We start from the raw sequence: 8,773 nt of genomic DNA, 5'->3' as shown, positions 1-8,773 counted from the left end.
TACTGAACAAGACTGGAGGCACTTCCCCTCTAGCTAATTATGCACAGCTAATGCATTTATGTTAAACCCCTTGGTCACTCTGTGACTCTTTCTATCACAAAATAGTGCATTTCACATAATCTATAATGAAATAATTTAAATTTAGTGTGGCTTCCTACAAATTGATGTGGACCGTGACGGGAAACAAGAAATTAATAATAATTTCCCTAGTGAAATATGGGAATTTGGAACACTATAAGACCCCTTTGTCATGGATTGACTTAAACATAGTCGTAGTGTTAGAATATTAATAGTGTATGATGTAATGTGTTGTGTAAGACGATCACATGTGTACAGCAAATAGAAATTGTGAGCTGGTCGGTGGGCTTGAGTTTATCCATGAAGGGCAAAGCAATTCCTACGTAGATCACTGCAGAAGGCTATTACTATCATTGCCAACCCCATACCCTTTTCACAGATCCGGTTACCCAATGGAACAAAAACTGATGTGGGCAGGAGGTGGTTATTGATTTTTAATTATAGAGTTGATGCTGTAGTTATGAAGAGCAGAGACACGAAAATTAAAATTCATGCTGTTCCAAAGAGAAATAGTTTTATACTTTCAAATTTAAGGCACACATAGTGTACCTATCCTGATATTTATGTGTGGTATTTAATCTCAATAATAATTTAGATTCTTCTGAGCAGAATAATACACAGTACATAGAGCATGGCATGGTCAATGACCCAATAATGGGCTCTTGGATGGGTTATGGGGACAGATCCTTTGTAAAAGCAAAAGGAAATCACCCAAAGCATTGAAACTTGAGATGTAGCTATAGTTACTGTAACTACTCTATCTGGTAGGGTTATATATATATTTTAAATTAAGACACACTCCATTCACCAATTATGGGACACTTGCAATAATAATGAGACACCATACACTGAATGTAATTTATTGTTGCAAATAAGGAAGAAAATGATTTCTTACAATATTTTCAGCTCGCTGATGATATTAAGTTATAAAATACTTGAGCTATGCCTCTTTAATGTTTAATCTTTGCTGGCCAACAGAGGTTTGTGAGGTTAATTCCAACTAGGCATTTCTCACATTTACAGGTTGCCATTGTGTTCACACAATCAAAAAACTTAGCTAATGTACATATAGCAGTACATATGTGTAGCTTAACTCATTTTTCAGCTAGGCCCATCTTCGCAATAAATTTTGTGTGCTGCAATACTGAAGAATGTATTATAATTATGGCTCATATTTTCACTGCATGTTCACTACAAATACAAATGTTAATGACAAGAATGACAATACAGCAAGGTGTCCCATGATACCTACCATCTCATAATACCATCACCTACTCTACACTTTGGTCTTGTTATTTCAGTTTCTGACTGCTCTATTAGAGTATTTCAACCTTGAAAGCTGCCAGGATATACCCTGTTGAACAAGAGTGGATGGACTTCCACTCTTCTGCTATGCTTGTATGCACAGCTAATCAGTGGCTGATGCAATTACATTAATACTTAGTTACTCTATGGTAGCATGAAATAGTGTATTTACATTATCTACAATCAAATAATTAAAATTTGGTGCATGCAGTTCCTAAATATTTATGCGGGTGGTGACGGGAAACAAGGAATTTCACAATTATGTCCTTATGTACTGTGATTCTGTATGTATTGATAAGCTCCTCTACGTGCATAGTAGAAATGAAAATTAGGTTGAAATTGGACCTTGAACCAAGGGGGGTTTCCTGGGGTTCTATAGAAACCTCTTAACTAGTAGGCTTTATACAGCATACTGATTAAAAAGGCTCACTTGATGTGTGGTGATCACCTTCCCGCTGGGACAACATGTCAACTCTCCTGACTGGCCTGACATTTATGCCAAGCTTCAATGTCATTTAATGTTATGTGTTCATCTGTATGCCATGTTCTGGTTATTTTTATGCCTTTCCTTGCCATGTTTGTATTGTGTATTCAGTCACATGTGTCCAAAGTATTGTAATTGTTTGCTTTAAACATCCTAATGATGGTTTTTCTTTCAGAGCACCAGACTGTCTAATTTAGCAGCACAACTGAATATTCACAATAAATAGGAACAGTGCATAGCTACAGTGTATTAGGAACCTTATACAAGGTTATGTATCAAAAAACGTTGACTATCTAGTACTCTAATAGAGCAGTCAGGTGTATTAGCAGTCAAACTGCTCTAATAGAACAGCATAATGGATGGTGTACAATTTTTACATAGTAAGACCAATAATTAAGAAATCAATGGTAAAATATTGGAGTTTTTTATTTTTATTTGGAGAAATTGAATAGTTAGCCATTTGGATTATTACATTACCTGGCCAGTAAATATAGTTGATCAGCATTTGAGACCTTAGACTCAAGGGAAACAAGCATATATTGAAAACAGTTTTTCACTCATAAAATCATGAATCTAGATTCTAGAAGCATTTTAATGTACATAGTTTGCCAGCAGCTGGGGTTGCCTTCAGACCCCCACACCTATAACCTACTACCAAACTTGGTAACCACCTTGGAAAAATCCTGGATATGCCAATGCATTGCACTATAGCAGGCACAGTGGCAGATCTAGAGGATTTCAGTAGTTTTGACAGAAACCCCTTTCAAAGTTTCACTTTAAAAATGATTCTGGCTGAATAAGCCATTTTTCTGTTGTAAATAGCTCTTTATCATAACACTAACATTTAACTTACAGAATGTGTTCGTTTTCATTTCTGAGCGAACAAGATAAATGGTATTATAATATCTATGATCAAATGCACAATAGCTTGCTTACTTGATAATTATTTTCAGGCGCTTGTTTCTGCGTGAGTAAAATGAAAGAGAAGAGACCCTGATGACAACTTAAAGTAAGGAAAAACACATTAACTTTCTTTGATTTTTTGAGCAAGTAGAAGGATGTCTAAATGGTAGCACAATAGTGTAACTAATGTTATACTAGCTCATTTACAATGGCATTACGAAAAAATATAAAACACCTCCCAGAAATCATTTTCCGAAAATCCTAGATCTGTCACTGGTGCATGCAATTTTAGAGCACCTTGCCCCTAATTGATTTATTTCTATCTATCAAGACTACGATAATATTATACAATCTTTTATGGACACAGAAATTAACTAAAATTAGATATGACAACCTTGTATATACCATTTTTGTGCATTTAGTTGCCTTCATGTCTGCAATTGTTATTACTACACCAATTATAAACTCTCTTGTCATCACAATATGATACAGGCTACTAGAAAGCTGTTGGTACATGTTGTGTTAACAGCTAATGGTAGTACAAAACACTTATTGATGTTTTGTCCTCAGGCTACACTCTTGGAACCAGAAGAGAGTAAATTCTCAGCAGCAATATCACTTGAGCAGTTTTCTGTGTATGATTTACCAGATTCCGATGGTAAGGATGTGTGAATGCATTGTATATAGATCACATGCTGCTAAAATTCACCTACACCTTATGCACACACTGGCACAAGGGCATAAACCACCAAGGGGAATCAGACCATTAGAGATCTTTAGTGGATGCAAGGCCTTTTCTCAAATCCAACGAACCCTTTCCTATAATTTTTCTTAAGCTATTTCCCAGTTGTGTTAATATTTCAACAATGTACTACTGCAATTGGTCTGTATGTACAACATGTGTAACAGAGATGTGGCAGTTGGTTCAGAGAGACTGCCATGATGCTCAACCAGTTCATTACTTGTTCAGAAAGTGAGACGACAAAAGTACATTGACACATATTTATGCATTCCAATCATCTTTAGTGAAGAAACTGAAAAGAATGAAATTCTTCAAATCATCAGAGAGAAAAGTACCTACCATGAAGTCACTCAGCTATGATCCCATCAATAATGTATATATCACAAAATAACATTTTATATATATGTATATATTTTTATGTTATCATTATATTATGCAATAGCCACATTGTGACATGCATGGATGTTTTTACTCTTGGATTTTACAGGGTTGTTTTTACAGCAAAATGGGTCAGTCAGTAGGCAAAAAGAAGAAAAACTCCCCGAATCTATGTGCATACACGCTGAGCACAAGCCACATGGTTTGTTTCACTCAAGGTCATACATACTTGAAAGTTACAGCTCATGTGCCTACAAGATAGGGTCGGTTGGGTCCAAGCAATAACTTTTAAAATAGGTATGGCCTTATGAACACAAAGAGTTCTTTTAATACGTACCTTTTGCTGCAACCACAATGGTCAGAAAAAAATCCTATGTACTATTGATGAATCATACTTGACGTACTATTCTGCCTAAAAGGAAATGACTTACAAAAGGCGGTAACTCAAGTGTGTGAGATTTCAAAGAAAGTTGATGGGTTAAAAGATAACTTGAAGGTTACAGAAACTTCGATAAAAGAAGTGAATAATGTTATGGCACTTTTTCATGACTTGAATGTTGGAATTGGCAGCTTCGGAGAGTATCTGTTAATGTGACCATTCCCTTTAGCAACAATCACTGCAGACCTGCTAGTATCTACACACATTTTGAGCACACCTGTAATTCTGATGGTGTTTATATTTGAAAAAGCTGCACTTAATACAGTGTTCAGACAGAATGATGCTTTACTCTTATCATCACATTTAAAGTCAAAATTTACAACTGTTACATCATAGTATGAGCTTAGCAGTAGCTTGTTTCCAACAAAATAGGTGGAGCAGATTGGTACATTTAAACAAACTTCCTTGAAAGAGTTGTCTTTGTTGTAAGAAGCCAAACACACACCTTACCATCTTTCCCAACGAATATTAACAAATTCACAAGCTCCTCACAAAGTGTGATTACAAAAATGTCCACAATTGCTTGGCCAAGAGATAATAGCAAGTGTGACTTCAATTCACTAGTACAAGAACTGGTATCACACATAGGTACAGGCACATAGAAGATTTGTCCAGCTGAAGTGCCATACAGCGGTAAAGGGGACTTACACAATGCTACATCTGGACCAAAGAAAGATACCAAAAGATGATTATCAACCAAGGTACTTACTGAGCCAGCCACACAACAACTTGAATAAATAACTAACACTGAAGAACAATTAAATTCACTTGTTATAGTAAAGTTATGAAAATACTCTGATGATGAAGAAGCATTGTAACCATTAATGCAAGTAGCACTTTTGCTATTGGGTATGATTTTTGATTGTAAACTTAACAGTAGAATATTTCCACCCAATAACAATGCATTAGGAGTATACAGGCTACAGTAAACCATGTCATCACTGTGCAGTGAGGCTCAACATTGATGGACTGAGGTGTGTTCCGATCTGACTCAGTATCAGGTGATCCTAGCAAGGATTCAAAAATGTCTTCTTGTGGTCCACCAATATCATCACCCTTTTGGGACCTACATGTAGTAAACATAAATAAGCAGTACATATGGCTGTACATAACACTTACAGTGAAACCTCAACCATTAGGTGGACCCAGGAGCTTGGATAAAACGGCATTCAGGTGGAGTAGGGACAAAAATTTTAAAATGTTTATCGAATGAAGAAGCCTTTGGTGGGTGTGCACAGTAAAGAGAAATGATGTGCAAGACTTGAAAGTTTGCAAGCAAGATTCTTGCACGGAAAGTGTCACTTTTCTTGTAAAATCTTGCAAGTCACTATGCAGTCTTCCAAGAATCTTGCATTTCATTTCTCCCTGGGTAGATTTGACCAATAAAATAAACTACTGCTTTAATAGTGGAAAGTTAAAATGTTGTGAGAGCTATTTTAAACACATCCTTTTGTAACAGCTTTCTGTTTTAAAAAGCCAGGTAATCTTTTGTGCTGTACCGCACTGTACTTTGGCTTAAGGTGCTGAAGACTGACAGATAATGAGCGGTGCCTACAGAAATCTATAACTACCCTATATTATTCTAATAAAACAGTGTACAACCTTTATCAGAAATATTATTCTATAGATCCTCATTGTATTCTTGCAGAGGAGCTTCAGCATAGAAAATAACTCTGTGCCTATTGTGCTAACATTATGCTTGCCACTTTTAGGTAAACAAACCAATATAATAATAGACTGGCACAAACTATAGTCATTTTGTTCTTGCACATAATCATATAGCGGCGTAGCTCCCAAAATTGGCAATATTATGCACTTTTCATAAAGCCATGAAACTTTCCACATAAAATTAATAGTAGTCCTCAATACATGTATTTTTAGATATAGTGTCATCGCTGATTTGACCTTTGGTGACCTTTACGGCCATTTTTGTACAGAAAATTGATCATATTTGTCTTTAACTCCCTGAGGCAGTAATTAGCTTGTTAAAACATGGTACCTGCCCTCCAGGTGTGAATTATCTGTGGGCAGATAATTATGCATAAATTTATCAAATTTTGCAGCTAATAAAAATGATCATAACTTTGTAATGAAATCACCTATTGACTTCAAATAAAAACCAAGTTGTTTCTTTCAGCAAGATCTTTTATTTGGTACGATGTTTTAAACAAGTTAATTACTGCCTCAGGGAGTTAAAGACAAAAATGATCAATTGTCTGTACAAAAATGGCCGTAAAGGTCACCAAAGGTCAAATCAGCGGTGGCACTATATCTTAAATTACATGTATTGAGGACTACTACTTATGTGGAAAGTTTTATGGTTCTTTGAAAAAGTGCACAATTTTTTGGTTGTGCCGCTATACTAGTAATTGGTACGATATAATAACAGTAGTAATAGCCAATACATATAACAATACTACAATCAGTGCAGCAGTATAGTTTTCATTGTGAGCCTTAGATTCTAGCCTTATGGCAGTCCCTAGTACTGTGACACCATACTGGGTAAACCGATTAACTGGCCAGTTGTTCCAGTTTTTTTTTTTTTTGCATAACCGGATTACTGATTTCTAAGATATTTGCTCAAAATGTATGTTTTGGGTACTTTTCTCAATGTTACATTGATAAGGATTCTGCTACAGTTATGATCACTTGGTGCCTATTACTTTGGCCGACCTGACAAACTGTATTACAAATTTTAAGGCTACATAATTTACATGCTAGGTGCGGCATAAAAATTGCAGGAAATTAAATTTTGTTAACCTGATAACCGACAGTTTATGAGGTTCTGTCCAGTTTCACAGCTCTAGTAGTCCCTCACACTTTTTATATAGGTGTGTGAAATGTATGTTCTATTAGAGTAGTTAAGTGAAATGAGCATTCTAGGACACAAGTGTCCAAGGAGGATGGTGTGGTTACACTGTTATTAATTCCCCTTATGGGTCTGCTAGATAGCTAGTGCAATAGGTTAATGAAGGCCAGTAGACAATGAGTGGTACTACAGGTAACCAAGGTATCACCATAGTGTTACACTAACTTGATTTTAGTCAAAACTTGATCCAGTGATAAAGATTGACAAAACTCTTCCATCCACTAAGCAAATTATCATGGTGGTTGATGAAGTACTGCAGCACAACACAGTGGCCGGAAACAACAAAGTGGCCTAACAAAATAATAACATCATGAGGTAAACACTGTGTGACCGACCGATAACCCTGGCAATATATTTTCAATTGGTAAGCACCTGCATACACAAAACTAAATGAAAGTTGGTTGTGTTTCATCATTTTCTGGTCTCAAAGAAGTGTTTTGAATGAATTCAACATGAACACCTCATATTGATGACAAATATTCTAAAGGTCCCATACTGTACATGTCAATGCATCCCAGAGCCCTTACAAACATTCTTAGTACCACATGCAAATTCCTTCAAACATCTCACACAATGTTTTGGTACACAATTGAATTGCAAGTCACAGGGATATGACGTGTGACCAATCTCCTACGAACATGAACTATCCTTTTTGGTGGTTACAAAGAAATCGCTCCTTATGTCACAACTAGGAATAATTTACCCAGCCCTTTTGGTAATAAAATAAATCAGTTGCATGGATTAAAACTATATACGCAATTCTCCATTACTGTTTCACATGTAGTTGTGCAACTACAGCACTTAAAACTTTGAGCATTAGTGCAGGCATGATCAAGCAAGGAAGTATCATCTATAAAGTGCTGTAGGTTGATTTGCAGCTGCAGTCAGTCTTGATGGCTGGGCAAAATTTCACTTTGTCTTGTGGCTTAAACTGTCTATTAGTGCATACCTGTGACTTTACTCACTTTAGCCGGGAGTTTCTCTACTACCATTTTATTCCCTGATTTCCTATGTGCTTGTAATTTAGTATAATTTCTTGATGTGTGTTACCAACAGCTGTGGAAGAAAAAATCTTTACAATCACACTACTGTCTGCTGGACTTGAGCTTTGAAACATCTCATGATTGGAGATTCTTACATCATGTGAGTTGTGTATAATTGGCTTTAATACGCATAGTTTCGATTGTGGATTTTAACGCTTCATCTGATCTTGACTGTTAAATGATTTTGTGGCTTTGACCATTGACACCATTGCAGATCTACCTACTGTGTGACATCCTTTTATCGGACATGATTCCGGCACAATGAATGCACACTTTTTTTTCTCAGCACACAGGGCTCCAGCCACACTAATAGCTGCAAACAAGAAGGCTATGTTGTTGTGTGCAATTTGGCTTAATGTTGATAATGTACTTATGGGTACATAATACTCACAACCCCTTTACCAGATGAACTCTTAGTAGTCGAGCCCAAGCCATTAGTAATCATCCAGTAGCCATCACAATGGCACTGAGAAAGTTACAGGATCATGTCTGTTAGTGCATATGGTTAGTGATAAGCCTCACTCTTCGCACG

This window comes from Dysidea avara, chromosome 6 (assembly GCF_963678975.1).
Source record: "Dysidea avara chromosome 6, odDysAvar1.4, whole genome shotgun sequence".
Taxonomy (NCBI): Eukaryota; Metazoa; Porifera; class Demospongiae; order Dictyoceratida; family Dysideidae; genus Dysidea; species Dysidea avara.
This window is presented reverse-complemented; position numbering follows the sequence as displayed.